The 25,169-nt window shown below is 33.7% G+C and overlaps 1 pseudogene; it reads left to right on the forward strand.

Annotated features, from left to right (window-relative positions):
* Positions 1–534: 534 nt before the first annotated feature.
* The window catches only part of LOC129224957 (uncharacterized), a 49,223-nt pseudogene continuing 24,588 nt past the window's right edge, over positions 535–25,169 (forward strand).

A 25,169-nucleotide genomic window follows, 5' to 3' on the forward strand; every position in this document is an offset into this window, starting at 1 on the left:
AAATAATTGCATTATCTAATGTGATATTTAACGAGATCGGTGAATCGTAAGGTTCTTTTTAGTTTTAGAACTAAAATAAACTCGCGCGGGCAATGGATAGTTTGAGAATAAACCAAGCGATTTTTATTGGCTGTTAAAAGAAATGGAAATCCTAGATTTGCTTACTCAAAGGTCTCTCCTGCAAATGAACCATTTTGTTAATTAAAGGAGTTTTTGCGCGGACAATCTTTGCTGGCAACATTCCATTCGTTTAAATCTTTTAGCCGTTGGGAGAACGTAACTGGTTTTAAATTAAATAAGCGTGAAATTCGATTACTGAAAAGAAAAGAAAAGCACATCTCTGCTTTCCAAACGCTGCCAAAAAATATTATCTAATTATAAATAACGTTACTGAATTTTAAGTGATGCAACAATGAAAGAATGCCGTTTCGCATGCTATCATGTGAGTTGCATTGTTGGTGAGGTCAGAGAGTTACACGATCAGAGATTTTGGCTATTTATGTATGAAGACGGGATAAACTCATTCTTGTCGTCATGGTAATGAAAAATCAGAGCAGCATCAACTTTGGCCAAATGAAGGTAATAACCAATTCTTGATTGATCAAAAACGAACTCAATTTCACATTTTTTTACTTAACTGGTGTTCACAAGAAATAAAATTCTCTGTAGCAGTATTTTGTACGAAGTAGTGTACTTCAAAATATGTACGTTAAACATAACTTTTCCGCCGACTAAATTTCGATGCTACCAGAACGGTATGTAACTTGTAACAAAATCAGGTACGTGTTTCAATTATAATTTTAAATCTTATACTTGAAACACTTAAATCCGAGTTAAATACAATTTTTTAAACAAATAATGTTCTCTACTAGATGATTTTATGATAATTTTACATTAACTCGCAAATTAAGAAAAAAGAGGGCTTTATCTCTCAAAGGTATTTTTTAAATTAGTTCAGAACCAAAGAAAATCGAGAGAGAGATACGGTTTCAGTTGAGAAATCAATGTTGATATACAAGAAAATAATCTCGTTTAGTTCTCGACAAACTTCTAATCTATCTATTGAAGTATCTAACCATTGTAAAACATTCATTGAGCAATTTAATTCAGAAAAAAGAGCAGAAGAGCCTGATGAATCGACAACTTGTTATGTATGTTCCGTTAAAAACCAAATATTTTATTATTATTAATGGCCTAATAAAAAGAGAAAATGTGCTACAAATCAAAATTTATGGTATTAAAGTGAAGAAAAAACGTTCGTCCAAATGAAGCGATAAAATTTTGATTCATTGTTGTCGTAAATAAAATTTCGTACTTCAATTTCGCGAAAGTTTTTAAAGAAACATTGGCAGCGTTGCTTAATTTCTCTGGTAAATGTAACTCTTTTTATTATTAAAGACTATTTTTCAGTTCACTTTCTCTGTCATAATCCCTGCGTTTTGCTTTCGGTTTTAATTGTTGGCAAAAACAATAAAAAATAATCTCTACATATTATAAAATGCAGTCTACAAAAAGCGTCTGTGTGTTTGAACTCGCAAAACTCAAGAACTACATGGCCGATTTCACTGATATTTTCACAGTTTGTTCCTAATAGTCCTGAAAAGGTTTGTAGACCAGTTCGAAAAAAATTCGATGAATAGTTCTTTTTTATTGCAATTTAGGCCCAATTTTCACGTAAATTCCCGAATATGGGGATGAAAAATTACTTGCACTTATTAATGTTACATATCGTTGGAAAGGGTAGAGTTTTCCGCGTTCTACGCAATTTGTTTCAATGCTCTAACTTAGTTACGGTAGGAGTTATTTACGTATTTAGGTCGGATATTTTTTGGCTTAGCTGAAATTTAGGCACTACTTTCTTCATTAAACATATCAATAAAAAGTGAAGGAATTGTCCCACAATTTTCTTTTTGACATTACTGGAAAGAGTAGTAATGGCAGAGTAGTAAGGGAAGTAAATATGTTTTAAATTTCAAAATGTCACATCTCAAATAAATTTCAAAACGTAAAATATTAAAAATAAAGTATTATTTTTTTTTTTTATTTCTAAAGACTATTTCTAAAGCTTGGTTTGCATTAAAAAGTATGAAATAAAAGAGGTATATGATTTCTTGATTGCAACACTTACAAATTGGCGTTGATCTTCTAGTAATATCTTTATGTTTATGTTAATTCTAAAGCAGCCAATGAAATTAAAATAAAAGTTTGAGAGTAGAGGGGGGTAATATATATAATATAGGGGGTATAGTAAAAGCTTTTCGTATTGAGTTGTACCGCCTATTTCTTCTCTCAAAGTTTTTATTTTAATGTTATTTGTTGCTTCAAAATTAACATAAATGCAAAGGTATTGAGATCAGCGTAAATTTTGAGTGTTGCAACTAAGAAATCATATATTTCTTTTTTTCATACTTCATAGTGCAAACCAAGTTAACAGAAATAGTCTTTAGAATTAAAAAAACATTTTTTTTGCTTTATTTTAAATGTTTAACATTTTGAAATTTATTTGAGGTGTGACATTTTGAAATTTAAAACATATTTACTTGCTACCTATCTTCCTTGAAAAAAAAAAAAAAACAGTATCGATTTTGCTTTTAATATAAGTGTAATGCACATGTTACTAACTTTTATTATCACAGATATATTTAATAGTAGGCAATAAGGTTAAATATAAAGTTCAGCTCTTATGTCAGGTTCAGCACTGTTGCGGTATTTACTTTTTGTCGACACAAAAGTTGGAATACTCCATTTTACACATATTTGTACAGTTGCAAATGGTAAAAATACCAGTAATTTCATCTTTATCTTTACTAATAATAAAGCTGAAAGTCTCTCTGTCCGGATCGTCGTCTGTCAGGATCTCTGTGATGCGCATAGCTCCTAGACCGTTCGGTCAATTTTCATGAAATTTCGCACAAAAGTGGTTTATAGCATGGGAGTGTGCACCTCGATGCGATTTTTCGAAAATTCGATGTGGTTCTTTTTCTATCCCAATTTTAAGAACATTTTCTTGAGCAAAATTATCATAAGATGGACGAGTAAATTATGAAATTATCATAACGTGGAACCGTAACTTGATCACAAGCCGTATGGCGAGAAAATTCACCACACATTATTTTTAAATATACTGGCAAACCAAAAGACCTTTTAACTTTCTATTACGGGCAAAGCCGTGCGGGTACCACTTGTTAATTTATAAATCTATTTCAAGGATAAGTCAGATTTCCTTTCCGTGCAAGTTTGGTTTTCTTGTACTGTTTTAAGTACAACTGTTTAAGTTTTTTACTGTACAGTAAAAGTGTCCCACTATTTATTTTCATATTTCCTGTTGCTCGTTGAAAACATTCTGATAAAAGCTTCACTCAAATTGTTTTTATGAACACTTTCCTGTGACTAGTTTGAACGTTTTGAAAAGAAAGACTAAGTTTCGCTGAAGCCTTGAGGAAGCCCTGCGGAACATTACGGTTCTGCGGAACACAATTTAAGAAACGCTGGTCTTAGGTGAAGTTAAATTATAGTTAAAGCATGAATCATATAATTTACTCCCAGGAAAATACAAACATATTACCCCTAAAACTTCTCCTGAGGTCTAGGTGTTGGATAACATGTTTTTTTTCATTTGGCATTAGTATGTACAAATTTTTTTTTAAAAATCCAATTTTTTTTAAAGACAAGACCGTTTTCCTCTACCTATTGACTGCACTACTGGACCACAGTTTGTAAATGACAGGTGAGGAGACGCATTGTCATGTTAAAAACAGGTTTCGAATTAAATATGGAGAAACTCAATTTCAGATACATATTAAATTCAAATTAAACTGAACTGAGTGAAACTGAAAATTACAAAAATTGTAAATGTATCTCTTAAAAAAGTTTCTAAGCAACTTAAGGGAAATGCTCATTACTTTTTCAAGCGTCATGATCTGCTGGTTTGTTTGAAATACAGAAATTACGCAATAATTTACTTATTAATGCTTATTATTGCAATTAACTAATTATTATTTTTAATTATTCGTTTAATGTTTCAGTATCCTTTTATTTATTCACTCAACCTCTTGTCTGCTGATATATTTTATTAAAAATATTTTTTATAATCAAGTGGAAAGTATTTCATTGGAAAAATATTTATTTTTCACTTGGCCCCATGAAAAAAAAAGGTGAACAATATCCACTTTTTTATTTGAAGGCGTAAATTTACTATTAAAAAAAACTTTCTATTAAAAAATACAATGTTCTTTCTTTATGTACTGCGATTTCCAAAACAACTTCTCAATTTATTCATTTTAAAATAGCTCAGTCATCTTTAGCAATTTTACTTTGCCCCACATTTCCCGATATGATTTCCTGATTACCACACTCAAAAATTGCAGCTAATCTTAGCATCTTAATATTTAGATAAATTCTGAAGCAGTCAATAAAATTAAAAATGAGAAGAAGGAGAAATTTTAGCGGTATTGTAAAAGCTTTTCGTATAAATCTGTTTTTCCTCCTATTTTGTATCTCACATTTTCAAATTAAATTTTATTGTCTTCATTAGAATAATCCTAAATAGTAAGACATTAAAATCAACTGCTATTTTTGAGGGCTAATAATTCACTTATTTTATTTAATACTAGTGGTACCCCCGCACAGCTTTGCCCATAGATGAAAATTAAAAGGTCATTCGGTTCGCCTGTATATTTACAAGTAATGGATGACGAATTTCTCGCCAATTGGCTATGTTCATTCGCTCTCCCATTCCACGTCATGATAACTTCGTAATTTACTCATCCATCTTATGATAATTTTGCTCCGGATAATGTTCTTAAAATTGAAATAGAAAAAGAACCACATCGAATTTTCGAAAAATCGCGTCGTGGTGCACACCCCCATGCTACAAACTAACTTTGCGGCAAATTTCAGGAAAATCGGCCGAACGGTCTAGGCGCTATGCGCGTCACAGAAATCCAGACATCCTCCAGACAGAGACTTTCAGCTTTATTATTAGTAATAAAGATTTTTTACTGAGAACTAAACTTATAAAAATAGTCTGTAGATTAAAAAGAACCATTTTGAATATTTTATTGAGTGATTCAAGCTTCATATAGTTTTAACGCACATTCTATCTCAGAAGCTATGTGGTAATAGATAATTTTACAATCATAATTTCATTAATAACACAACATCACATTTTGTGGCGACAGCCTTTTTTCGATACTCTCCACGAAATTTAATGCAGTTTCCTAAAACTATTAATTGATAAGTTTGAACTGCGTAGCATGCGGAAGAAAGTTTAAAACGCGAAAAACATTTTACAAGTTTAAGATTACAGTTAAAGTTAAGACTGAAACAATTTTGTTAATACCGTGCCATAAAAATGATTTTGTACTAAAAACATTAACGATGAAAAAATACTTTGTTATCCACTGAATTCATACGCTTTGGTCGTTAATCTTTCGCGCGAAATAAAAATCTCTTCTGATATAGTCAATGTATTTTATGACGCGAGCCTTTTGATTTGTTCGGATGTTTCCAGCGTTTATTGACGTTTACGCCCTGTTATAAATTTGTATACATTTTCCTTGAATAGAGTGCTGGATATAAGTAACAAAGAGCTCAATGTTATTTATGTGACACTGCATACTTTCTTGAATGGCATTAGATTTTATGTTGAAATATCTTACACTTCAATGTCGGCATTTATTATAGTTGCTAACTCTAAAATAAGCGTGAATGTTGAATTTGTTTGTAAAAATATTTCCTAGACATTTTCTCTTTTATGGCTGTTGGATACAATGGAAATATTTTGCTTTGGCCAATTTATAAGAAAAGAAAACAAGAGCATCAAGGGGTCTGTGCATCTTTTAAATTGTTAAACCTTTTCCTCAGAACACTTTCTGCTTTCGTGATTTTTTTTAAATGAGCGACAACTAAAAGTGAAAGTGGGGGTTATGTAACTAAATTAAAAATGTGCACTGGCCAATCGCTGTAAGTTAGGATTTTGTATTTATAACTAGTGGTACCCGCACGGCTTTGCCAGTAGTTGAAAATTAAAAGATTATTCGAATCGCCTGTATATTTAGAAATAATGGATGAAGGATTTCTCGCCAATTGGCTATGTTCATTCGTTCCCCCATTCCACGTCATGATAATTTCGTAATTTACTCGTCCATCCTATGATAATTTTGCTCCGGAAAATGTTCTTAAAATTGAAATAGAAAAGGAACAAAATCGAATTTTTGAAAAATCGCTTCGAGGTGCAGACCTCCATGCTACAAACTAACTTTGTGCCAGATTTTATGAAAATTGGCCGAATGGTCTAGGCGCTATGCGCGTCACAGAAACACTCATTTCTTTCAAATGCCTCTAAAAGCTGTTAAGCGCAAAAGTGGAAACTCTCCTTTTGAGGGCGTTTTAGTTGTGGTACTGATCAGTATAATAACCACCTCAGTGGTTCTGATTAACAGTGAAAAATTCAAATTTTGAAATTGGCATTTTTGAAACGAAGTTAAAAATATTTTTTTCGGAACGCTGTAGCAAGAACTTTTGAACACATTCAGTAAACTCCCGGTTTTCCGCGGGTTTCTTATCCGCAGTTTTTTACACATTCGAAAAAAAGAAGAAAGAGAAAGCCCATGATTAACTGCACCTATTTTAACTTAAACAAGTGTAAAATTGATCTTCAGACGTTTCTATTTCCTTCTTCACCCTCCCTTCTAATAACATCAAATCTTCCAAGGTCACCGAAAGATGATTAAAGATGAAGCCTGATTTTTAGATCAACACAACTTACGTGTGAAAACGAGTGACCAGATCAATCCCGTTGGAAAATATCTCCCTTGACTCCTCTATACGTTTTTTATAGAATCATTTTTTACCTAATCTGAAGATTATCCACGAAATTCGCTAATCTGCGGTTTCCGTGACGCCCTATTCCATGGATAATTGGAAGTTAAATAAACTTCCAAATGGTGCACATCGTCTTTATCTCTTTATAGTAAATAAAAGTAAGGTTTCTAAGAAATTCTGGAAGGAAGTCTGTATCGGACCTGCGTTCAGCAGACCCCATAGAACCTACAGCCTTGAAATTTTGTAAAAAATTGCTTTGAGCCCCGGGGGTATACATCTGGGGTTTTATTTTTTTAAAACTCGAATTAGTTTTTTTGTAATTAATTTTTTAAGCTCAAATTTCGCGAAAATTGCCTATTGTTGTCTATTAAAGGGGTGAAAAAATACTTGCACATATCAACATTATACATCGTTAGAAAGGGTAGAATTTTCCGCGTTTTACGCAATTTGTTTCAATGCTCTAACTTAAATGCGGCGGGAGTACTTGCGTTTTTAGCTCGAACTTTCTTAGGCTTAGCTAAAATTTAGGCTCTACTTTCTTCATTAAATCTATCAGTAAAAAGCAAAGGAATTGTCCCGCAGTTTTCTTTTTGACACCACTGGAAAGAGCGGATTTTTTTACTCCAGTCTAAATCCACCTATGGTCGAAAAATTAAGCTTCTATCTTCAAAGGAAGAAAAAGTTACAAGCCTTTGAAATTCAAGTTCGAATAATCTCATTTCCATTACAATTATTGATGTTTCATTTGGCGTTGCCATGGTTACGTCTTTTCGATTAGCATGTTTCTTCTTTCTTATTCACAAACTTTAAGCGTTTCGGTTTTAACGGAAAATCTTAGGCTCAACTCAATTTAAGCCCCGAGCTAAAGAGCAAAATGTATTACTAGAGACCACGAATATAAAAGCGACTTTTCAAACGAACAAAACTGCAGTTTTGCAATGCTCAAGAGTCGCTTGGCCCTTACGGCTCTGTAAGTTGGTACAAGTTATTTTGAAACCCGGGATGGGGTGCTCTTTGTTCCTAAGGGAGCTCATAATGCGTTTTCAATCTGTTTCTTTTTAACTGACGATTTTAATCTTTGTGAATCAAATAAGATTGCGAGGCAATTTTCGGGGGTTGGTGAGCGTTAGCGAGCAGGGGGCTAATCATTCAAATAAAAAAACCGCAACAAAATATCCTGCTCCATTCAGGAGACGAAGAAGTTTGAATTTTGGTCGAAAATAGCAAGTGAGAATTGGCTCCTACCTTCAGTATTATAATGGGGTTGTTTCTTTCAGTCAAAAGTACTACTTTTAGTCCCTGAAATTGATAGAATAAGCAAAACAAAAACATAGAGCCAGAAAAAGACTTATTTTCCCCCAACGTTTTTTTTTTCATTTAATTTTTTTAAGCGTCCGACTTTGGAAATAAAACGTGGTCTTTATGACATCACAAGTCATGTACTTTGGCGCGCTACTCCATTGACGCAGTAAGTGTTTGCACTGTGCTGCCAACCGCGTTGCCAGGTTATGATAATTTGAGCTGTGCGCAAATAGCATCAGTGAATGGCATTTCATCACTTGTGATGTCATGTGCAGAAGCGTAAAAAATGAATTTTAATCTGCGCACTAATTAAAATAATTGTTAAAAAATATTTAACTTTATCAAATTTTTTAAAAAATAGTTAAATTCTATGTTTTTAAACATGCTTTTTCAGGAAAAAATACTTTAAAAATTTCGGAAAGAACCCCATTGTACTCATTTCATCAGATCATACCTTCTTAAAAAAATTAGAAAAAAAAAATCTTTAAAAATTTTATCCAGTTATTAGTAAATAAAAAGCTAAATAATGTATTGACTTTAACAGTACTTTATAGCTCAATTAACTTACACTTACGTAGAAGCTTTTGTCAGATAATTAAAGCATTAAACCTTATAACAGAATGGCCTTAATTGTATTCATCAAAAGTGGATTTAGTTAATGGGAAAATTAAGAAGGTTTTTTTCTTAATGTTACGTTAAAAATATGTGTATATTTTAAACAGAAAATATTTTTTTAATCCCTTAACTCATTTCGGACGAGAACCACCCGGCAAAAACTTCGTAAGAGAAAACAATGCCGGAACCTTTTTTAGCCAAATAATTTTTCAATTTTTGTCTTTCAGCAGTGTTTTAGCAACTAAAATATTCTATTTTTAAGGAAATCTTAACTCGTGTTTCTTGTTTTCTCCTTGAAAAGGAACAGCTGTTCGAAGATTTTGGAGAAAAAGCAAAAAAACGGTATTTTTAAATTTCAGAGGAAAAATCTTTTGTAGCTTAATGACTTATTTTTTTTAAACAACATCATCTTTATGAATGTATTTTAATTATTTAGACAGCCTAGTACAAATTTTTGTTTTGTGCGGTAAACTTTAAAAATACTACTTAGCAATTTTTATTTAAAAAAAAAATCTTGATCAATATAATTTTTTCTGGTACAGTTTCCTGTCTCAAGTACAGTCACTCTTAGTGTAATATTGATTCATAATCTCCCTATATTTAATACAACTCTCATATTTTAGTAGTTTTGTTTTATCCGTTGGCATAATGACAAATAGACCAAGAGCTGACCCCCGAAAACGCGATTTATCTCTTTTATGGCTTGTGGCCGGTTAAAATAATAAAAAAATGCAATTTAAAACTTTGGCTCGAATCCCCCCCACTAATTTTGGGTCACACGGCTGCGGGGGTGGATGAAAGGTCAAAAAAATGAAAAATATCAAAGTGATGAGTTAAATGGCTAAAAACTATATAATAGCATTAAATTAATAAGAAAAAACCCGTAGCGAATTCCCCCCCTCCCCAGCTATGTTGGGGCGAACGTGGTGCCCCCCAGGGGTAAAGTATCGATTATTAAACTTAAAAAAAAAATGATCACTTTCGTGGGGGGGAATTTTACAGGGTATTAGTTTCATTATTTTGATTGCCAAAAAAAATTCCCCCCCAGTAACTATGGGTCAATTTGTCAAAAAAATTTTTTTTTGTTCCTCTTTATTTGGTTCAAGTCGAGTATTATTCGAACTTACGCATGACTGTTTAAGTTGTAAAAAAAAAACCCCAAAGTTTAAACGTTTTTTAATTAAAAAAACTCGTAGCAATCCCCCCCCCCACACCTATGGAGGGGGTTGCTACGCGGTGCGCAGTTTTACAACGTGGTGCCCCCCCCCCCAGGGGTGAATTGTCGATTGATTAAATTAAAAATAAATGATCACTTTCGTGGAGGAAGTTTTACAGAGTGTACATTTAATTGCAAAACAAAATATCTCCTCCCCAGCAATTATAAGTCTACTAGCTGCATTGCCAGGCGTTGCACGGTCTACCTCAAAAATGTACGTGTATTCGGCGTTCCAAACATTTTATACAATTATATAAATTTTCTCGCTTTCATTACATTTCTTATTGCTGCTCCACTCCTATTAGTCAAAGCGCAATGTTATATAGCCTATAGCCTTCTCAATAAATGGACTATTCAACACAAAATGAATTTTTCAGTTCGAACCCGTCGTCCCTGTAGACCAAGAGCTGAGCCCCCAAAACACGGTTTATCTGTTTTATGGCGGGTGGCCGGTTAAAATAATAAAAAAATGTGATTAAAAATTTTGGCTCTAATCCCCTCCCCCCTCCGCCCACTATTTTCGGGTCACACGCTGCATGGGTGGATGAAAGGTCAAAATATAAGAAAAATATTAACATAAGTGAAATGGCTAAAAATTATATGATAACATTAAATTAATTAAAAAAAACCACGTAGCAAATCTCCCCTCCAGCTATGTTGGGGCGAATGTGGGAACCCCCCCCCCCCCCAGAAGTGTATCGATTGTTAAAATTAAAAAAAAAAATCACTTTCGTGGGGTTGGGGATGGGGAACTTTACAGGGTATTTGTTTCATTATTTTGATTTCCAAAAAATCTCCCCCCCCCCCCCCAGTAACTATGGGTAAATTTGTCAAAAAAAAATAGTTTTTTGTTTCTCTTTATTTGGTCCGAGTCCTGTACTATTCGAACTTTCCCATGACCTCTTAAATTGTAAAAAACAATTGCAATTATTTATTCGGTAAAAAAAAACACGTAGAAAATCCCCCCCCAGCTATGTTAGGGCGAACTTGTTGCCCCCAGGAGTGAATTATCGATTGATTAAATTAAAAAAAAAAAAAGATTACTTTCGTAGAGAGGAGGGATTTTCTCAGAGTTTACATTTGATTGCAGCAGGAAAAAAAATCCCCCCCCCCCCAAAAAAAATGTTTTTAATTTAAATTAGAAATTTTGAAATATTTTTCAAAATGAAAGGAAGCAATACAGCGTCCGTACATCTGCTTCTACCATTGTGTGCTCAGCATGAAAAGAATGAAGGGGAAAGTATACGCCTGTGATGATTTCTTCTTGCTGTTTCGAGGGCAGTTTCGTCAGTGATCAACTGTAGCCAACACAGTGAAGTCGTTATAGCTGTTGGTTTTTCTTTTCGGAGCACACTGTACCGCATGCTTAAACTGAAAACGTAAAAAAATCCTTTTTTCAAAAATATATTTTGATGTTTTTATATTATGAGTGTTTTAAAGGGTAATTTTAAGTGTAGCCAGCCACCAGATAAAAGATAATTTAGTATATTATCTCTAGAGTATACATTTAATTGTTTTAATTGCAAAAAAAAAATCTCCCCCTACCCCAGTAATTATGAGTTTATTTCACAAACAAAAGTGATTTTATGTTAAAATTGCAATAACGACTTTTTTACTTGTAAATGTTAATGCGTTAATCCGATGCGTTAAATGAATTTTTAAAATAATAATTTGGAAATTCATATAGATTTATTTACCTTCAGCATATTGGTTGTGATAGTGTCTATCTAGTTTGATAAAAATGTTCCTGCAATCTCGATGATATAAATCTGCTTCTGTTAAGAACTCGGAAAAATCTAAATCACGGAATTTCAGTTTTCAGTGTTTTCGAATCTTTGAAACTTTTATTCCTTCAAATAAAGTTTCTGTCAAAACATTATCTTTTAACTGAATTGCTTCCTTTCATTTTGAAAAATATTTCGAAATTTCTAAATTAAATTAAAAACATTTTTTTTTTGGGGGGGGGGGATTTTTTTTCCTGCTACAATCAAATGTAAACTCTGAGAAAATCCCTCCTCTCTACGAAAGTAATCTTTTTTTTTATTTAATCAATCGATAATTCTCTCCTGGGGGGCAACAAGTTCGCCCTAACATAGCTGGGGGGGGGGGATTTTCTACGTGTTTTTTTTACCGAATAAATAATTGCAATTGTTTTTTACAATTTAAGAGGTCATGGGAAAGTTCGAATGGTACTGGACTCGGATCAAATAAAGAGAAACAAAAAACTTTTTTTTGACAAATTTACCCATAGTTACTGGGGGGGGGGGAGATTTTTTGGAAATCAAAATAATGAAACAAATACCCTGTAAAGTTCCCCATCCCCAACCCCACGAAAGTGATTTTTTTTTTTTAATTTTAACAATCGATATTCACTTCTGGGGGGGGGGGGGGTTCCCACATTCGCCCCAACATAGCTGGAAGGGAGATTTGCTACGTGGTTTTTTTTAATTAATTTAATGTTATTATATAATTTTTAGCCATTTCACTTATGTTAATATTTTTCTTTTATTTTGACCTTTCATCCACCCATGCAGCGTGTGACCCAAAAATAGTGGGCGGAGGGGGGGGGGGGATTAGAGCCAAAATTTTTAATCACATTTTTTTATTATTTTAACCGGCCACCCGCCATAAAACAGATAAACCGTGTTTTGGGGGCTCAGCTCTTGGTCTACAGGGACGACGGGTTCGAACTGAAAAATTCATTTTGTGTTGAATAGTCCATTTATTGAGAAGGCTATAGGCTATATAACATTGCGCTTTGACTAATAGGAGTGGAGCAGCAATAAGAAATGTAATGAAAGCGAGAAAATTCATATAATTGTATAAAATGCTTGGAACGCCGAATACACGTACATTTTTGAGGTAGACCGTGCAACGCCTGGCAATGCAGCTAGTAGACTTATAATTGCTGGGGAGGAGATATTTTGTTTTGCAATTAAATGTATACTCTGTAAAATTCCCTCCACGAAAGTGATCATTTATTTTTAATTTAATCAATCGACAATTCACCCCTGGGGGGGGGGCACCACGTTGTAAAACTGCGCATCGCGTAGCAACCCCCTCCATAGGTGTGTGGGGGGGGGGATTGCTACGAGTTTTTTTTAATAAAAAAACGTTCAAACTTTGGTTTTTTTTTTTTTGCAACTTAAACAGTCATGCGTAAGTTCGAATAATACTCGACTTGAACCAAATAAAGAGGAACAAAAAAATTTTTTTTTGACAAATTGACCCATAGTTACTGGGGGGGGGGGAATTTTTTTTGGCAATCAAAATAATGAAACTAATACCCTGTAAAATTCCCCCCCACGAAAGTGATCATTTTTTTTAAAGTTTAATAATCGATACTTTACCCCTGGGGGGCACCACGTTCGCCCCAACATAGCTGGGGGGGAAATTCGCTACGGGTTTTTTCTTATTAATTTAATGCTATTATATGGTTTTTAGCCATTTAACTCATCACTTTGATATTTTTCATTTTTTTGACCTTTCATCCACCCCCGCAGCCGTGTGACCCAAAATTAGTGGGGGGGATTCGAGCCAAAGTTTTAAATTGCATTTTTTTATTATTTTAACCGGCCACAAGCCATAAAAGAGATAAATCGCGTTTTCGGGGGTCAGCTCTTGGTCTAAAAGAAAAACTCCCAAACACTAGAACGGAGAGTTATCCAAAATTAAGAAATAATAACTCTAAAAACTATTTAAAATGAATTATCTACGTGATTTACAGTTATCCTGCTATCTATACACCAGATGCCATCCAATGACTATTTTCAATTGAAGCAGTGAGAAGCAAAGGGGTGCTAGTGAACATTTTTAAGTTTTGAGTAAAACGCGTTTAAAAGATCAGATCCTAGGTAGGCTTACATTGAAATTTTTTTCTAAATCAAGCTGTACAGCAGCACCTACCAGGGCTACTAGTACCATATCTTGCCCCAAGACAGAGGAGTGGTTCACCTACCTTTTGTACTGATTATCTCCAAATTTTTAATTTTGCCACTTGTATCCCTTTGCTTCTCACTGCCTCAATTATTTTTAACTGACTATCCAGACTTGACTTACGGGAAATTAATTTTAAAAATATACAAATCGATTGACCATAGAAATTAATGCATTCTCTTGTGCGGGAATCAATAGTAGAGCTGCTTTACAGGGTTGCAGGATGTGGTCCATTTAGGACAGGGTTGCAAACATTTTTAGTTTAGCTTGCCAGGCTAAATTATGGTTTATTGTTTTTACTTGTTCAATGCACCTTGTTACATTTATTTCAAAAAATCGTTTTTGAAACCTTCCCTTGATTTCAAACTATCAAATTACATTTTGCTACTAAAATTGCTGTTTAGATAAAAACTTTCATGAAATTGTAAACTGAATAGCTATTAATTTTAAATTAATTTATTAAACATTTACAAGTAATCCATTTTTCCGTTTTAAAAAGGGAGTTTATGGATGAAAAGATATCCGTAAAAAGCTGGTTTTTGCTCGGATGTCATTTCATTCATGAGTTCACATTTTTTACTTCCTTTTACGAAGTAAAGGAAGTATTGTGCTCACGAAAAAAAAATGATTCAAAAATAGGCCATTTTGCTCGCCCCCGAGTGAATGTTGAGTTTTTTTTCAACCCGACCACACGTGGATATATGTCTAAGAACGTATCGACACCCGAAATATCCATTTTGACGATCCCCGAATTAATGACGACGAGTTTTCTTGTGACCTATGTACGTACGTATGTGCGTATGTGTACGTATGTGAGTATGTGCGTACGTATCTCGTATAACTCAAAAACAGCATGTCCTAGAAAGTTGAAATTTGGTATGTAGACTCCTAGTGGGGTCTAGTTGTGCACCTCCCCTTTTGGTTGCATTCGGATGTTCCTGAGGGGTCTTTTACATCTTTTTGGGGAGAAATCATTGTTAATATCAATACAAACTCAAGTGGTGTTATAATTTGACAAACACTTGGCGACATATCGCCAAGCTTTTGGTCACCAAGTTTTTTCGCCAGCTTGGCGACAAAAAATTTGATGTTTTTTTTTTTTTTTTTAATTTGGTTTTATTTTGGCCACTGTTGGCGATATTTAGAGAGTAAACCATTGAATCACATTAAAATGCCTAATACATGGAAAATTAATTTGCATAAAACGTTTTTTTTTTTTTTTTTTTTTGCTTCAATTCGCAACAAACTTAGGGCAAAAATATTTAAAAAGTTTCTTTGTTAGCTCTAAGGCACTACTATTATCATTAAATTGGCGTAAAAGGAAGTCATGTGATGCACACATCAGCTCGTTTTTCTATTGGGCTGAAAATTGGTCTTCTTGTGAGCCCGATACACTTGTCTACAACTGTTTCTATTATTTTGTGCTTCGAACGTGCATCATTATGCTTGTAACTACACATTTAACTAATCTTTTATACAGGAGCACCTCGGTGGAAGGTCATCGGACCTCCCAAAAAATTTCCTAATTCGTCAATTTTTATCTGTCAATTCGGTAAATTTGGAAACATAATCACAATGCTGCAATTTTTAAATGACGACTGTCAATTTTTATTAGATGCAGGGGAATGTAGGGCAAAATGAAGTGGTTAAGATCACTTACTTTTTTTCAATATAAACAAATTGCTCTAAAATTTACGGTTTATAAAGAAGGAACAATATATTTTGTAATGAAACTTGCACTGAAACAATATTTTTTATTTTTGGCAGTAACTTTGTACCTCCGAAAAGAAGTGGAAATTTTTCGCTTATTTTTTCCTTGGCGCAAAGGGAAAAACTAAATCTTTTTCGAATGAATTTTTTTGTTTTATTATCTAAGATGCTTTTGCTCATATGAATGAGTAAATAAAAGACTTAGTGAATAAATAAAAACTAAAAATAAAAATAAAAAATAAAAATTATTTAATATACGAGAAAAAATAAATGAAACAGTGAATAAATAAGAAAATAAGTGAATGAATGAATCAATAATGAAATTAGTAAATGAAAGAATTCAAATGAAATAAGTAATAAATAAATATGCAAGTTATTTGACCAGGCGCAGAATAAGTAAACGAAATGATCTTTTTCACTTTGCCCCATCCACTTTGCCTCGCATGCACTTGAATAACTGTGCAAATTATTTTAAACACAAATAAGCCTAATATTAAACAAATAAATACTACACCGAATATCAGTAGATCTCAATTAATATTTAAAACGTTGATAACAAGAACTTTATCATACAATAATAACAAGAATAATTTTCGACTTATAGCAAAATATTACAATACTAGAAAGTCGCCCGTCATGGTGTGACGGGTGAAAATTTGCTTCTACATTTGAATGCAGCAATTGCCTGTTTGGTGACATTTTGATAGTTTAAGTTTTAACCCTAGCTCTAGTAGATAGTTGTCATTGTTGATCATTTTTACGTTTCTTCATTCTCCTAAAATGAGTCTCACCAGTAAAACGGTTAAGTAACCAGATCGAGTTCAGCTTTGTTACAATAAAAACTTTCCCTGCACGCTAAATTCTACCAATCATATTATCAAATTATCATGCCGTGGCGCGAGTTTCATTGTTGAAACACGCGGGTTACTCAATCATCGGCTATTTTTTATATGAGAATGAGTACCAATTTTTGAAAATTGCTTGTATTGTCATATTGTTTGATTTTCAGAGATTACTTGATCTTGACTGGAATGGACTACATGTGTTACAACATAGTTAAAATGTTACCAGATAGGTGGCGCTAAAAACGAAGTAAATATTTCACCATTTCACTTTACCCCACATTCCCCTGCCTATGTGTGCATACCGGTATTTTATCCTTTGACAAATTTGGTGTTCCAATCGGCAAATTGAGAATTTCTGCGCTCTCAAAAATTTAAGATCGTGGCATCCTTGCGTACAAACATTGTTTACATTTACAAAACAAAATAAAAACATTTTGATTTCTACCGGAATAAGTGGCAAAAATAAAAAAGAAAGTATGATTTATAGATGTTTCTAAACTTTTATCCCCTCGCTGCAGATACTCAGGTATCTAACGAAACTGTAAAATGTATTAATTCAAAAAGAAAAAAAACCCCTGGAAATTCAGGCACTCAGAAATGTTTTCTATCAAGAAATATTTGTTGTGACGCACTTTCTAGTCGCTACACTTTTTTTTTTCGACTAAGGAATCACTAACAGCTTCGGCTTCTCGAGTGTTTTGCACAATTTCCGTAATCCTATGTGAAGAACTGTAATAACACTAAACGACTCCTATAAAACCAGCGAACTCGTAAAAGGTTTATAGAGATATTTTTATATGTCCACTGGCACGTAAATTGCTTTTTCTTGCTACAAATACACAATTTTCTTCCTTCTTTTATAGTTTGCAGCCTCTCTCTTTTTTTCCCCCCGTTTTCTTATTTTGAGCATTAAAAGTGATTGCTCGCAGAACATTTTACAAATTATTAGGTAAATTGAAGATAATAAACAACTTGGAGAGAGAACTGTAGGTAGGTGTTATTTTGATTGCATTGGGAATAGTTTTCTCGAAATTGTTATGTTGTCTCGAAATTTTCACAATTGAATGAACTTTTATTTCCGTTTCATCGCCCTCTATCTGTAGAAATTATCCTTACAGACATGTTTTCACCCTTAAGAGGATAAAGAGGATAATCTCTGTATTTTTATTTTGTGTTCTGTGTCTACAGGAAATACAAAAAACAATACGAAGAATAACACGTTTAATTTCCAGCTGAGTTAGTTTAACAACAACCATTTTGTAAAAGATTGAAATGGTTGGTTAGAAGGTTAGTGGTGTAAGTAAAGAATTTATCAATTTGAGTTCTAAGATTTGGGCTTCTTTTTAGTTCCTCTATTACACCCCTGTACGAACAAATAGAATCAAGTTGGGAATTTTCAGTTTTCGATTTTTTTTAGGTTGTTCAATCTTTGTTTATAACATTTGTTTAGTCTACCAGTTGATTAGGCGCTATAACCTCTTTTTTTTTTTTTGATCATAAATATTGTGTTTTGACAAGTGCTATAAATTTCTACATATTTTTGCACTGGTTTTTCTCAATCCGGTCACTTTTTTTCTTTTTGTCAGCCAAGATTATTTCTCCACGGAAGAGGCAGGCCATTGTGACATTGAGTGAAAATCTGATTGCACAACAAAAGAAAAAATGATTTGTGCTTTGCTAAAAACATGGTTTAGAGATCAAGAATTCAAAGAAAACTGCAAAACTCTAGTTGGCTCTATGCCCAGTAGAGGGAAAATGGTGCTGAGCAAAAAAGGTGGGGGGGGGGGGGGGCATACTAAGTGGTGCTTTTGATTTTATAATTAAATGATGTAAAAAAAGGTGATTTTGTAAAAAAAATAGCTTGATTCCATTAATTTGCCCAAGGGTGTAAGTGTACGAAAATTGTAATTGTAATTGTGCGAAAAGTACGAAAATATACTGGTTCCAAGGAGCACGCGATAACTGTTCCCTAACCGAAACTTTTGCTCACGTGAGAATTTTAATAGTGCAAAATGCTCCCCGTACTATAATTTTAGGGAAGGAGAAACTTCTGAAATTACCGAACGAAATTCTAACTTTACCAAATGATAAAATACGAACATATTTTACGCAACATCTAATGAGAGGAAACATTCGGCATCAATGCAAAATAAAGGGAAAAGAATATCCATATTTTAATATTGTCTGAAAATTTGCAGAATCTTCGGCAAAATTTGCCGAATAAGGAAATTTTTGAGAGGTCACCACAGGCACCTCCAGTGACCTCCCATTGCAAAATAGTGAGATTTGGATGCAAAGAAATTTGATAAAAGCAACGATAATGAACAGTAGACAGCTAAAATAGTAAAAATAGCAAATTAACAAAACAAGTAAGACAAAATGGAACTCAGAGCCGAAATTTATTAAATGATTCCCTTCGAAAAAAAAAACGTTAAGAAATAAATTTCTCCCAAAATCCAGCAATAAATTTTGGGACAAAATGAAACCGGTAGTTAAAATACACAAATTTGTACAATAAAGCTGAAGTAAAATAGGGGACAAAAACTCAAAAATATAAAGAATGAGTTAAATTTTGTCACAAATAGTATTGTTTTGGAAAAAAATAAACAGTTTATTTCAATATAAATAGGTTTACGTCAGCTACTAGGATAGCAATTAGTCTTTCTGTGATACCCACTGTCCTGTCTAAAATGGTCATATTCACATATGGTGCACAGAAGAAACCTGTTTGAGTATGTGGTAGAAGATAACTAGAGACAGGGTTGAAATCAGCAGATTTACTTTACTAAATTTGCTCAAAAACCGAACTCAACAGAAATTGTGTTACAACTTGTTCTTTTGTGTCATCTTACACTTACATGCAACTTTAGCCAAATGTGCTGCAAACAGTACGATGGCTATTTAAGATAGATATATCATTACAGCTGTAAATTGCTCGCTGGTTTGCGATTACGATTAAGATAGGGACTGTCCGTATATATATAAATGATGTCACTTTTTTTTTCAACATTTTCCACCCCTCCCCTCTTTGACACAAAATGTCACACTTCACTATGCCCCTCCTTCTTCCTTTGTCACATGTTACGCGATTTTTCATAAACAAATTCTTACAAAAATGCGTGACGTCACGCTTCCTGTAATCCCCTCCCTCCCCCTTGTCACAAACTGTCACAATTTTACGCACCCCCTTTCCCACTCAAAGCATGACGTCATTTGTGGGCAATCCCTTGTTAACTTTGTTCAAACAGGCAAAAACCGTAAATCAACGTTCAAATTTCTCGAGTAGCAATAAAAACGGAGACATGCGTTCCGGGGCTATAATTAGGCTTGCCAGATGTCCCGGTTTGCCCGGGACAGTCCCGGTATTCAGACAAAATCCCGGCGCTCCTGCCGGTTTACTTCATGTCCCGGTAAAAGATAAATTTTAATACAGATGACCAAAAAAGTCTAAAAACAATCAACTGTGAAGGATTAATCAGGAAAACAACTTGTAAAATGAATATCGGATTATCTTGTGAGGATTTTTATGATATTAAACCAACAACAAACTTAAAAAAAAAAAGTCATAGGAAATGAAAAGTATATGTAAATACTGTTTAATTTTTTATTCCTCTCATTCTAAGTCTTTCTCCTCACTAAAATAACTTAAAAATATTAACATGTGAAAAATCAAATGTCTAAATTTATCTGCTTATGTCATTTATAATTACCCCCGTTTAGGTTCATAGTTAGTGAAACCATTTATTCATAACATTGAGAATAAACAATGGACTACCTCTACAACACTAAAAGCCAGCCAGGGGTGTGTCTGTATACCCTTTTGAATATTCGAGAGCTTGGAGGGGGGGGGGGGCATTACGTTGTCACGGTAGAAATTTGGCAAGCCTATCTATAAAGAACTAATTTTTCGATCCAAAATATTGTGAGCGTATGGCAGAAAAGACAACTAGGAAAATCTTGACGTTTATCTTACTTGATGTCAGGCTGAATATGAAATCTCATCTCTTTGTTAATATAAATAATTTAAGTCAAAACTGTACAATGACGATTATACTAATACCCAGCACTGAATCTAACAAACACCCATCAAAAAATGATAAAATACAACTATTATCCTCATCTAAGCTGCCCCATGTTGCACCGTAGAAAGGATAAACCTCTTCTGTTAAGGACAAAAGAGAGATAAAAAAAAGACTTTATTTGTTCTAAGTCTCAAGCTGTCCATCCATATGTATCATTGACTTAAAGATGTTGTCTTAATACCCTGCAGATTTTTACCATCTAACTAGTAATATAATCCAGGTGTTAAATAAATTATACGAGAAAAGAGGATTTAGACTTTCTGTCTTTGCCTTATTTGTTATTGGTTGGCTTCTAAGTCAGTTTTTGCCATGTCATCTCCACTCAAGCAGATATTCTAGACGCAGAATAAGCGTATATGAGCAGTGATGCAGTATACAGAAGTATTAAAACATTCTTCTAAGCTTCGAGAAAGGCTTCAAATTGGATTAGACAGGGAAACAGTAGTATTCGAAGTTTTCATAGTAACAAGTAGCAATATTTTAATTGCAGTTAATGTAAAATCGTACACGATGTGTAGAAATTTTAAGGATGGGTTGGATAGAATAATTAAGCTATCTGCAGTAAAGGAATAAAACTAAAATGTAGAAGAGGAATTTTTTTTTTTTTTTGGTGGAAGTAAATAGGTATAATTAGCGCAAATAATGCACAAAAGTTGCAAATTGCTACTTACACGTGTTTTGAGGTTCGAGAGAAGCCTTTTTCCAATGCATTAGCGAGTGTATGAATGAAAGAATATCCGAAAAATGTTCACTTGCTGATCTTTAATGCGACACGGAATTCAGTTCCTTGATTTTCTCTTTCCAGTAATTTGGCTGTTTTTTTTTTCTTCTTTTTTAGCGACAAACGTTTTAACTTCCTTAAAAAGATCACGAAAGCACACGATGGCAATCCTTTCTTGTACAGGCAGGGTTGCTTCCCATTTTGTACAATTTTCTTTTCTGTACATTAAAAGTTCTAAGTTAAAAATGCTTTACGTAACAATCATAAATGAATCTATTTGTTCTTTTAATTTAGAAAATATTTTTAAAATCAATATAGCACTCAAACACAAGTGTATTATACAAAATTGTATGTGAAATACTGTAAGCGAAAATAGGAAGAAAGAGTTTTTAGGGCAAGATGTTTGATAAGAACTGAATTATTAATATTTAGTTAAAATGCATTAAGTAATAATTAATAAAACATGTATATTTGCTGTAAATAATTTGCTGGAATAAAAAGAATGCGTATAAAAGTGGGAAAGTGCAGTGGAAATCTGCCTAATAATTAAGATGCTGCTCTTTTAACACTCTGTAATAGATTTCACTGTTACCGTAAACATATTAATGCCATTTGCAGGAAACTGCAGACGCGTGTTTCGGGGATACAAGTAACCTCTTTTTCAAGCGAATAAGAAGTCTGCCCTTGGATCTAAAGACATCTAACAAAAGCAAAGAACCTGAACATAATCTTTTCATCCACAAGCTCACTTCTTTTGCATTAAAAAGTGCAGTATCTTGGAACCGCGGAGCACATGTCTACAGTTTCCTACAGATGATGCAAATTAAAGTTGTATTACTACGATTTACTTTTCAGCGCAAATATACTTATTATACAGTTGCCGCCACTTACATGAATCACGTTTTTTCTAAACAGTTTTCTTTACTCTTTACTAATAATAAAGTAGAAAGTCTCTCTGTCTGTCAGGATTTCTGTCCGGATCTCTGTCTGTCAGGATCTCTGTGACGCGCATAGCGGCTAGACCGTTCGGCCAATTTTCATGAAATTTGGCACAAAGTTAGTTTGTAGCATGGGGGTGTGCACCTCGAAGCGATTTTTCGAAAATTCAATTTTGTTCTTTTTCTATACCAATTTTAAGAAAAAAATTTCCGAGCAAATTATTATAACGTGGAATAATAAATTACGAAATCATCATAACGTGGATCCGTAACATGGGCGATCCATTTAACATAGCCAATTGGCGAGAACTTCATCATCCATAATTTTTTAATATACAGGCGAACCAAATAACCTTTTAATTTTCTACTGCGGGCAAAGCCGTGCGGGTGCCTGTAGTGATTCTATAAAGCGGCTGATTGGAAGAAGCGGCCAATTCAGTAAAGCTGGATATTGTTCAGTTTTTGACAATTTGATTCATTAAAGAGGTTGATTCAATTAACCAGTGATTCAATTAACCGGCGTCCACTGTATTCTTACATTAACACTGCTTTGTACTAAAAGGTGATTCCACAAACTTGTACGTTAACTACAAAGTAAAACTTACTAGCAAATCTGAACAGTCGAAGTACAACCAGTATTTTGATTGAGAAAATCAATTAACGGCTCACCTGTATTCGCCCTGAGTTCTTCGAAAGTTTTCAGTGTAGTTTCTAACAGCATGCACCTAAAAAATACATGTTTTAAATCGTATTTACTTTGTTTTTTAGGTATAAAACAAGATTGACAAACAGTGGAGGTGAGAAGCTAAATTTAGACAATGGAAGCGCACTTTTTACAAATATTGTGAATGAGAAATGATCAGAGATTGGCGGTCTACACCGTACGTTGTCGAAAATATTTTTCTCCTACTGTTGTCAACATTATCTTTCATTAGTAAGTGGGAATTTTTATTTTGTCTTACTTATTTATTTATTTATTTATATATTGATATAAGCATCTACAGTACTGTACAAAAGTACTGCAACTTTGAGAAGTGTTCAACTTAGAGAAAATGTTTTCAAGTATGAGACCTCGAAACTTTTTTTTTTTTCACAATTCAACTGATGTTTTTTTTTTGTGTGTGTCAAAACGTTACTCGTTAATTAGTTTAAAGATAAGATTAACTTATTAAACACAAATAATTATTTAATTTCATAAACAATTGGATATTAAAAAATGTATCGGCTTTCAAAACATTGAAATCCATTTCAGTTCCTTCAAATAAAGTGAAACAAAGATACCACTTCAAGTTACGCGGAGCAGAAAAGATAATTAATGAGTGCAACTAAACCGAACAGCATTATATATTTTAACAGTAAGTTACCGCCCTTAATCTAAGGCTAAGGCAGAACTACATGAAATATATAATAATACAGCCCGGTTGTCCCATCCAGAGACTGTAGTTTCGTGATCAATGTAGACTCATCATTCCGGAACTGTTAATAACCAAGCTGAAGGCAGCTATCATATCATTGAAGTTGAGAGTGCCAACAACCCGGTAGATAAACTAACGTTATCCCACCCACTGAGATGAGACAAATTGGAGGGAGTGAAGACATTAATTCGCTAAGTTTTAAGTTACGTGATAAATTTTAAAGCAAAGTATTGAAAGGAAACAGGTTTATTTCGCTAGTTTCATCCAAAACGCGTCAACCATTCGTCGTTCTTGACTCACATGACTTGGGGTCTTTAACCTCAGCTTTTGCAAAGCAATGATTGTTCCCTCCATTTACTGATTCCTGCTCTAAGATCCCACCAGAAAGAGTACGCAGCCATGGTTCCCGCTGGAGAGATAAGTTTACTTTATCTACCAGTTTGTTGGATTTTTCAGAAATTAGATAGCAAAAAATTTTGAATAACGAACGTATTTAAATGATTGGCTCAAAATCACAAAATTCTAATACTTCGTTTGAAGGAAAAAAGGACAATACTATCCAGCCATGGATATAAATGATATTCAAGATTCCTTCCGAGATTTCGAAGCGCTGTAGTAAAGAAATCAAGGCGCATGCTTCAAAACAAACATTTAAAAGAATACAGAAACAGTTTAAATTATATTTTCAAACTAGTGGTACCCGCACGGCTTTGCCCGTAGTTGAAAATTAAAGGGTCATTCGATTTGCCTGTATATTTACAAATAATGGATGACGAATTTCTCGCCAATTGGCTATGTTCATTCGCTCTCCCATATCACATCATGATAATTTCGTAATTTACTCGTCCATCTTATGATAATTTTGCTCCGGAAAATGTTCTTAAAATTGAAATAGAAAAAGAATAAAATCGAATTTTCGAAAAATCGCTTCGAGGTGCACACCCCCCTGCTACAAACTAAATTTGTGCCGAATTTCATGAAAATCGGCCGAACGGTCTAGACGCTATGCGCGTCACAGACATCCAGACAGACTTTCCGCTTTATTATTAGTAAAAAAGATAAAGATTTTACATACATCCCACGACGTACATCAATGCAATGTTCCAGTTCCTATCACACACTACTTAGTATGGCACTACTGAATCATGGGAGGGAAATAGTTAAGAGCTCGTGTTATCCTTGCGTATTTCTTCTTGCAAAACCAATTTTTTGCTACCTTTTGAGGCAAAAGGGTGCTAAAATATAACATAGCGCACTCTAGTTGAATTTTTGCTCTATGGCACGAACTGGATTATCACGTTCGTGCCATAGAGCAAAAATAAAATCGTTCATACATAGATTGCTTGTAATATTTGAAAACAAAACTTCAATTATGTGTATTCTGTCACATGCTCCTTTTCTCTGTATTCGTTGTTAGGCGTCGTCCACAAATGTCACGTTTTGAAGGGAGGAGAGTCGTAAGATTGTGAAAAAAGGGAGGAAAGGGGATGATAAGTATTGAGAAAAAAACTTTTTTTTTTTACTAGAATACTAGCTGCGTCGCCCGGCTTTGCACGGTCTATCT

This window comes from Uloborus diversus, chromosome 6 (assembly GCF_026930045.1).
Source record: "Uloborus diversus isolate 005 chromosome 6, Udiv.v.3.1, whole genome shotgun sequence".
NCBI lineage: Eukaryota > Metazoa > Arthropoda > Arachnida > Araneae > Uloboridae > Uloborus > Uloborus diversus.